The following is a 9,653-nucleotide window of genomic DNA, read 5'->3' on the forward strand; positions in this document are numbered from 1 at the left end:
AGTAATGCCATTGTGTTTGTTTTGTGTTGGTCATCTCCTGCTGAATACGGAGCCTGCCCTTAAGAGCGGTTTGTATGTCCAGTGAGGCTCCGTTGAGAAAACTAATTTTTCCTTTGGGAGTGGTTATCAATTGGAAACAGCTTCTGGGTTAGGTATGGGGACTTGTCCCCTTACCCTCTCGACACTGGGATAGATGCCATCTGGCTTAGACCATTGCATGCTGCCACAGTCTCTTTATAAGTGTGTCTGTCATTCCTGCTGTGTTTAGAAGACCTTGTTTCCTTGGTTCTTCAATCACCTGAGGGGAGGGATTTGATGGAAAGTCCCATTTAGGACGGAGAATTCCAAGGTCTCTCCCTGTCTGCACACTGTCTAGTTGTGGGTCTGTGTGTGTGTTCCCATCTGCTGTAGGAGGGAGCTTCTCTGCTGATGACCAAGCAAGACACTGATATTTAAGTATAGCACAGTGTTGTTAGGAGTTGTTTTACTGCTATATTCCTTCAGAACAGTAGTATTTGGTTTTCACCCAAGACATATATCTTATGAAGCTTCTACTGTATGTTTTCCAGATGACCCCTCAGATCATCATTAGTTTTAGCTGTCTTAGGGTTTCTGTTGCTGTGAAGAGACACCATGACCACGGCAACTCTTATAAAACAAAACATTTCATTGGGCAGCTTACAGCTCAGTTTCAGTCCATCATCATTGTAGTGGGACATGCGGTGTGAGTATAGACAAGACATGGTGTTGGAGAAGAAGCTGAGAATTCTGTAGCTTTGATCTACAAAGGAAGTGAACTGTCTTTTTGAGCATGGCTTAAGCTTATGAGATCTCAAAGCTTGCCTCCACAGTGACACTTGCTCCAGCAGGCCACATCTACTCCAATAAGGTCATACCTTGTAATGATGCCACGCCCTTTGGGAGTGATTTTCTTTCAAACCACCACAGTCTCGCCCTTTATTCCCCCCTTCGCCCTACTCTTCCCTCTCCCTCCCTGTTTGATCTTCCCATTCCAGTTGCCCCTCCCATCTATAACTATCTGTTCTATTTTACCTCCCAGGGAGATCCATGTGTCTCATCTAGTTGCTTCTTCCAATCTTAACCTCTGGGTGTATGGACTGTGGTTAATATTTAATGAGCTAATATTCACATATAAGATAACACAGCCCATATTTATCTTTCTGGGTCTGTGATACCTCAGGATGATATTTTTCTAGTTATATCCACTTACCTGTGAATTTCATGATTTCGTTTTTTGATGTTTTTTAGCAGCTGAGTAATATTCCATATTTTCTTTATCACAGTCATCTGTTGAGGGACATCTAATTGTTTATGAATAGGACAGCAATGACCATGATTAAGCAGGGTCTCTGTGATAGGATGTGGAGTCCTTTCGGTATATGCCAAAGAGTGGTATAGCTGGGTCTGGAGGTGACCTATTCCCAGCTCCCTGAGGAACTGCCACACTATTTCCATGTGGCTGTACAATTTGCATGTGATGTTACCTTAGGGATTTCTTAATTTTGCCAGCCCAGATTTCTCCAACTATTTCTTTGATTTTAGAAGTTTTCCTGATAACCTTAAATGTGTTCTGTTGCAGTGCCTTTTATACTTTTTTTTTTAAGTTTTTTTGAGGCAGTCTCTTATTTGAGACAGTATCCTAGGAAGGTCTGAAACTCACTATATAGCTCAGGATGACACTAAACTTGTAATCCTCCTGCTTCTACTTTCATTTTTTTTAAAGTTTTTTTTTCAGGGTTGGTTTGTTTGGTTTCTTGTTTTTGTTTTGTTTTGTTTTTGGCCGGGCATAATGGTATGCATCTTTAATCACTATACCTGGGAGGCAAAAGCAGATGAATCTCTGTGAGTTCAGTGCTAGCCTAGTCTACATAGTGAGTTCCACGACAGCCAGAGCTACAAAGTGAGACTGTCTCAAAAAACAAACAACAGGGGTTGGAAAGATGGCTCAGTGGTTAAGAGCACTGACTGCTCTTCCACAGGGCCTGGGTTCAATTCCCAGCACCCACATGGGAGCTCACAACTGTCTGTATCTCCAAGATCCAACACCCTCATATAGACATACATACAAGCAAAACACCAATAAAATAAAAATAATAAGTTAAAGAAATTTTAAGTTATGTATATTGTGCCATCTGTGTGTGGATGAGTACAGGTGCCCACAGTGACTGGAGATGTCAGATCCCACGGAGCTGGAGTAACAGGCAGTTTTGAACTGCTCAGAACAGAACTTGAGTCCTTTGCCAAAGCAATGCATGCTTTTAACTGCTGAACCATCTCTCTAGCTCCTGCCTCCTCTTTCTAAATGCTAGAATTACAGAGGTGTACCCATACCCTCACATGCTTTCTGTAGTCACAGTTCCAATTCTGTATACTTAGCTTACTGGTGACAAAATTTATATCTAATCTTATTTTTTCCCTATAGGCATAAAATAGTCATAGCACCTCTATTTCAGACAAAAGCAGTAGAAGGGAGTGTTTTGGGGTTTTTGTTTATTGTTGTTTTATTTGTTTTTTGTTTTTCCAGACAGGGTTTCTCTGTGTAGCCCTGGCTGTCCTGGAACTTGCTCTGTAGACCAGGCTGGCCTCAAAATCTGAGATTCACCTTCTTCTGCCTCCTGAATACCCAATGAGAAAGGCTGCTTGTTCTGTAAGCATAAGTACCTGAGTTTGAATCCCAGCACATGCATGAACTGCTGAGTATGGCTGTAAACATCATTTCCCCCAGCATTGGGGATGAAGACAGGTGGATCCTGAGAGCTCACTGGCTACCCAGTCTACTCTATAGGGAGCTTTCAATTCAGTGAGAAACCCTGTCTCAAGAGACTAAAGGTATAGAGTGGTCAAAGAGCTCATCAAATTTGTCCTGCTTTGGTCTTGGCATGTGCACACACACACTTGTCAATTTCACTTCTCTCCACAAAAGAATAAAACGTGTATAATTATTATACAAAATGGTGGGTTTCAGCCGGATGGTGGTGGCTCACGCCTTTAATCCCAGCACGTGGGAAGCAGAGGCAGGTGGATCTCTGTGAGTTCAAGACCAGCTTGGTCTACAAGAAAGAGTTCCAGGACAGCCTCCTAAGCTATACAGAGGAAACCCTGTCTCAAAAAAAAAAAAAAAAAGTGGGTTTCAGGCCAGCAAAATGGCTCATTAGGTAAAGGTGCTTGCCTTGAAGCCCGTTGACCATCTGTCAATCTCTTAAGACCCACGTGGTGGAAGAAAAGAACCAATATCCTCAAGTAGTCCCCTGACTTCCACATATGTGCTAATATTTACTCCCATTTCCCTGTCTTTTCCGCCCATCTCCCCTACTGCTGGCTCCTTTCCCCTTTCAAAATATGGCCTAAAAAGGCCTAGAAATTAGAATTTACATCAAAGCCGCACCCCACATAATGTTCATTAAACTTGCATTCTACAGAGTGGTTTAGTGAGTAAAGATGCTTGGTCTGAGTTCAACTTCTGGAACCCACAAGACGGTAGAAGAAAACTGCCATTGTAGTAATGCACCTGCCATCACCTCCTCCAATTAATAGAATTTTAATGATGAAGGAAACTTGCACGCTGGACCCAATTTTGTGAGTTGCCTGATTAGACAAGTATCTGTAGTCCTCATAGGATTTTTTTTTTCAAGACAGGGTTTCTCTGTATTGTTTTGGAGGCTGTCCTGGAACTCACTCGGTAGACCAGACTGGCTTCGAACTCACAGAGATCCGCCTGCCGCTGCCTCCCGAGTGCTGGGATTAAAGGCTTGCACCACCACCGCCCGGCTTCTACCTCAGTTTCTTGATCAAGTAGAAGTGTGTGTGCACATGGACATTTTAATCTCTGAAAAGGGATGAGGGTTCTGAATCATGCCACCTGCTTGGGAAGCTGAGCAGGTTCCAAGTCAGCCTATGCTACATAGTAAGACTCTCAAAATAAGGACTCATTGAGACACTGTTAAAAAAAAAAAAAAGTAGCCAGGCCATGCCTCACACCTGTAACCCGAGCACTCGGGATGAGAGAGGAGGAAAGGCAGAAGTTCAGGCCCATTTTTGGCCATAGAGAGTTCAGTGCCAATCTGAGAGAAAAGACCCTATCAAAGAAAGAAAGGGGTGGCCTGGCAATGGTGGCACACACCTTTAATCCCAGCACTCAGTAGTTCTCTGTGGGTTCAAGGTCAGCCTGGTCTACAAAGCAAGTTCCAGACTATAGAGAAACCCTATCTCAAAAGAACAAAGAAAGAAAGGAAAGAGAAAAATAGACGGAAGGAAGGGGGAAAATATAGAAAACTGTAATCCTATAGAGAAGCAGCAATTAAAAGAATGGGGTTCACATGTCTTGTGGCCACCTACATGGATTCTACACAGGTCTCCATCCAGTAAAAACATATTGTGTGTCTGTGGAGATAGGTAGAGCCTTTGTGGCCTGAGTGGGGTTGCTATGTAGATTTATTCAAGTGTAACTGGTGACTCCCTTAAATATTTCTGCTGCCCAGAACCCAACAAAGCCACTGAGCCAAGCAAGAGAGACCTGCAGTAAACTCAGCCTCCGCATGGCCTCCCTTCTTACATCTGTACTGAAACATAACTCAGGCTAAGAGACTTCTTTATTTCCTACCTCCTAAACCCATCAGAGTCGACTGTGGCAGACAACAAACAGCTATGTCCAATCTTTTAATTCTACATTTTCTTTTGTTGACATATAAAACATTGAGAATCCATCAAACTTGGAGAGATTTAGAGGAAGGACATGGGAAAGATTGACAGATCCTAGTGCCACCATTGAGTCTGCTAGAGTTTCGGTTACAAAGTGAGAGACTTTGAAGATCAAAGTGTACCTTAAATGGATAATAAAAACTACCTGATCAAGTGTGGTATCATACACCTATACTTCCTGCTCTGGGGATGCAGAAGCAGGTGAGTTTGAGGCCAGCCTGGTCTGAATAGTTAAGTTCTAGGTCAACCAGGGCTGCATAGTGAGACCCTACTTCAAAAGCAAAACTATCTTCAAAGTAAGAAACTTTAGGGAACCAAGATGCAATACAAGGCCATAAAACAAGCAATAGGAAACGCTCCCAGGGCAAGTGAAATGTTCAGCAAGGAACGGTGCTTGCCACCAAGCCTGCCACCTGAGTGATGTTTGGGACTCACAGGGGGCAAAGAGCAAACCAATTACCTAGGGCTGTCCTCTGAACCACAGCAACACATGCACACATACACGTGGAAAACAAGCAAATGAGACAAAAAATAGAAAACAGCAATAATTACATGTACAAGGGGACTTTAAGGAGTTCTGTAAAACTCCAATATGTTGTGTCCACGGTGCTAATGTAATGTGGACAGCTTTTGTATAAAGTTTCACACTGTTCAATATCACTGTTGCCATAGAAACTGAGATCCTTTCCTCTGCAGGTTCAGATTTAACATTATATTTGACCTTTACATTTTATTTTTTTAATATTTATTTATTATGTATACAGTGTTCTGTCTGCATGTATGCCTGCAGGCCAGAAGAGGGCACCAGATCTCATTACAGATGATTGTGAGCCACCATGTGGTTGCTGGAAATTGAACTCAGGACCCCTGGAGGAACAGTCAATGCTCTTAACCTCTGAGCCATCTCTCCAGCCCCGACCTTTACATTTTAAATTTTATTTTATGTATATGAGTGTTTTGGATACCCTGGAACCAGTTACAGGTGTTAAGCCACCATGTGAGTTCTGGAACTTGAACTTGGGGAGGGGGGGGGCTTTGAAAAGTAGTCCGTGCTCTTAACCACTGACCAGCTCTTCAACTCCTGTATTTAACCTTCAGTGTAGCATTTGATATGTATCAGGGCAATGATAGATTGAAATCTACCCTCAAATCTAAGCATGAATAAACCATAGCTTATTAAGTAGATAGTAGGGCTAGGAGACAGATAGCTCAGTGGATAAAGCAATTCCTCACCAATGTGAGGATCAGAGTTTGAATCCCCAGGACCCAAGTAAGTGGTGTGTGGGTGTGGTTGCCCACATGTAATTTTAGCACCCAGAAGGCAGGCTCTCCAAAGCAATCTATCTAACAAGACCAGTTGAGAGACCCTGCCTCAATGAGTAGGGTAGATAGCAGTTGAAAAAGTCTCCTCACATCAGCCTCAGGCCTCCACATGCACATTCAGACACAGCACCACACACGTGTGGAAGTGAGGGTAGGCCCTGCCATCACCGGTTTCATTCATCAAAACTCCCAGCCTTCCTGTGATTCCAAAGAGTGCATTAACCTCAGCTAACTTCAAAATGCATTTTTCGGGCGTTGATGGCACACGCCTTTAATCCCAGCACTCGGGAGGCAGAGGCTGGTAGATCTCTGTGAGTTCGAGGCCAGCCTGGTCTACAGAGCGAGTGCCAGGACAGCCTCCAAAACAATACAGAGAAACCCTGTCTTGAGAAGCCAAAAAAAAAAAAAAAAAAAAAAAAAGAGAGAAAAATCAAAATGCATTTTGTAAAACTTATTTAACTTTTATTTTATGTGCATTGGTGTGAAGGTGTTAGATCCCTTGGACCTGGAGTTACAGACAGTTGTGAGCTGCCATGTGGGTGCTGGGAACTTAATCCTGGTCCTCTGGAAGAACAGCCGGTGCTCTTAAGCACTGAGGCATCTCTCTATCTCCCAAAATGCATTTTAAAATTTTTTTCTAAATATGTCAAATAGTTTCACAAAAATATAGTCCATTTGAGGTAGAATTATACATTTTTATACATTTTGAAATTATTCTAAAGGCAGATATGTAAATGAGCCTATTGGGATTTGGCTATGTTGAACCCTGTGGGCCAGAGTAGCCTTATTTGGAACCCTTTTATTAGGAATATTTTCCGATAGAACTTAGCCCAGAGTCTAAGAAGTGGGCTTCATTATGCAGTAAATATTTTGGGGTTCATTTATGTTGCTGGTCTGTTGTTGTTGCTGGTTTTTTTGTTTTCATTTTTGTTTGTTTTTTTTCCGAGACAGTGTTTCTCTGTGGCTTTGGAGGCTGTTCTAGAACTAGCTCTTGTAGACCAGGCTGGTCTTGAACTCACAGAGATCTGCCTGCCTCTGCCTCCTGGGTGCTGGGATTAAAGGAGTGTGCCACCAACTCCCGACTGTTGCTATTTTGATATTGGGTCTTACTATGTAGCTCTGCCTGGCCAGGAACTCACAATGTAGACCAGGATGGTCTTTGACTCGAAGAGATCCTCCATTTGTCTTTGTCTCCTGAGGGCTGGAATTAATGCGTGCTGCCATACATGACTGCAGTAAGTCACACATGATTGTAATAAATCTTTTAAAACTGCTTTAATACACTCAAAGCTGGGCACACTACACAAGCCTAGAGTCCAAGGTACTGCAGAGACAGGAATATTACTTTAGCCCAGGAGTTCAAGCCAGCATGGGCAACATGGCATCCCAGAAATACAACCCACTCTGAAATCTCCTTTTGCATGGCCACGCATTGATCCTTAGATATTCTACTGTCTGATGTGGTTACAGTACCCTTGACAACCAAAGCCATCTTTCTCTAAACTCAGGATGGACATGGTGGCACATGCTTTTAACCTCAGCATTTAGGAGGCAGAGGCAAGCAGAACTCTGAGTTCCAAGCCATTCAGGGCTACCTTGTCTCTAAAAAAAATGGATGGATGAATGGACAAACAGATGGACAGAAGGAAGGAAGGCAGGAAGGAAAAGACCAGCAGGAGGTGTGTGTAGGTGAATCAGCTCCGTAATCCTAGCACTCAGGAGGACAAGAGTTAGAGGCAAATGTCATCTACACAGCAAGACCCAAAGACATAAAAACTCAGGGTAGCTCAGTAGCAGCAGTGGTAGAAGCCTCTGGCATACAGGGCCTTGGCCTTGGCCTCCAGTACTGCCCCAAACCCACTGAGGAACGAACCTCTGAAGTACCTGGTTTGTGAACTGAGCACTCCCCTGGGCTTCACACCTGAACACATACGCCTGCCTGGATGATACACTGTATCTATGTATGTTCTTATTCATAGTAACTTCTCATGGAATGGATCTGATTGAACAAACTAAATAAAAAGATAAATGGTGAAAGATAAAAAGGATGCATAACATTTTTCTCTGAGAACTATCTGAAATGAGCACACACTTTTTTGTTTGTTTTCTTGAGACAGGGTCTCACTATATATCCCTGGCTGTCCTGGAACTAGCTCTGTAGACCAGGCTGGCCTCAAACTCAGAGATCTTCTTGACTCTGCCTCTTGAGTGCTAGGACTAAAGGGGTCCACCGCACCCAGCTCCAGCACACACTTTACAACAGAGCCTCAGAGTACATGCGGAGACAATGAGAGGATGCTCCCATCCTCATCCATTCAAAGAAAATCTCTTTCATAATAAGAACTTGGGCTGGTGAGGCGGCTCAAGGTGTGATGGGTAGAGGTGCCGTTCAGAACTCGGGATGGAAGGAGAGAAGCGACTCCCAAGTTGTTAATTGATCTCCACGTATGAAGTGTGGCATGCAGGCATGCATATGTAAGCATGCACACAGGCACACACACTCTAAACAGAGAACAAAACCTATGGATAATTTATAATAATTGAAGATGAAATTAAATGAGAAGTCAAAAACAACAGGCAAAATACTTGGAAACTAAAAAATAACTTATAAAGATCTTATCAGAGAGAAGGTATGAGGAGAAATTGGTTGTTTTGTTGTTTCTTTTGGGGGGGGTGACAGGATTTCTTTGTGTAGCCTTGACTGTCCTGGAACTATTTTGTAGACCAGAATGGCCTCAAACTCTCAGAGATCCATATCCCCCCGCCTCTGCTTCCTGAGGGCTGGGATTAAAGGGCATGTACCACCACTGCCTGGCTTGAGAAATGAACTGTGCTGCAATAAATACTGATGCACAAGTATCATGAGCAATTGTTTTTAATTAATATTTTTATTCTTTGATGTGTATGTGTGTACCACATGAATGCTTGGTGCCTGTGGAGGTCTGAAATGGGTATTGGATCCCCTGGAACTGGATTTCCAGACACTTGTAAGCCACCATTTGGGTGCCGGGAATGCAACCTTAGATCCTCTTTGAGAGAAACCAATGCTTTTAAATGCTGAACCATGAGACTTTTTTGTTTGTTTGTTTTTTACGAGACAGGGTTTCTTTGTATTGTTTTGGAGGCTGTCGGTCCAGCCTGTCCTCGAACTCACAGAGATCCGCCTGCCTCTGCCTCCCAAGTGCTGGGATTAAAGGCGTGCACCACCACCGCCCGGCCATGAGACTTCTTAATACAATGTTTTAGTAAATCAGTGTTAAAGGTAACTTACAAAGCTGGACACCAGCCATGGAGAGCGAAAGCAAGAGGAGGGAGAGAGAGAGAGAGAGAGAGAGAGAGAGAGAGAGAGAGAGAGAGAGAGAGAGAGAGAGAGAGAGAGAGAGAGAGAGAGAGAGAGAGAGAGAGGGTAAAACACAAAACTATACAAAGGGTAACTGCTAGGAACCTTAACACATTAAATAAGAAACAATGCAATCTTTAATTAGTAAATGAAGAATGTCAGATGCCATGCAATTTTAGAAGCTACAGGATGCTCTGACTCATTTGATAAGAGCCTAAAATAAAAACATTGATATATGAATACAAAACATGTCTAAAGGGCCAGTGAGATG

This window comes from Mesocricetus auratus, unplaced genomic scaffold, assembly GCF_017639785.1.
Source record: "Mesocricetus auratus isolate SY011 unplaced genomic scaffold, BCM_Maur_2.0 Super-Scaffold_100022, whole genome shotgun sequence".
NCBI lineage: Eukaryota > Metazoa > Chordata > Mammalia > Rodentia > Cricetidae > Mesocricetus > Mesocricetus auratus.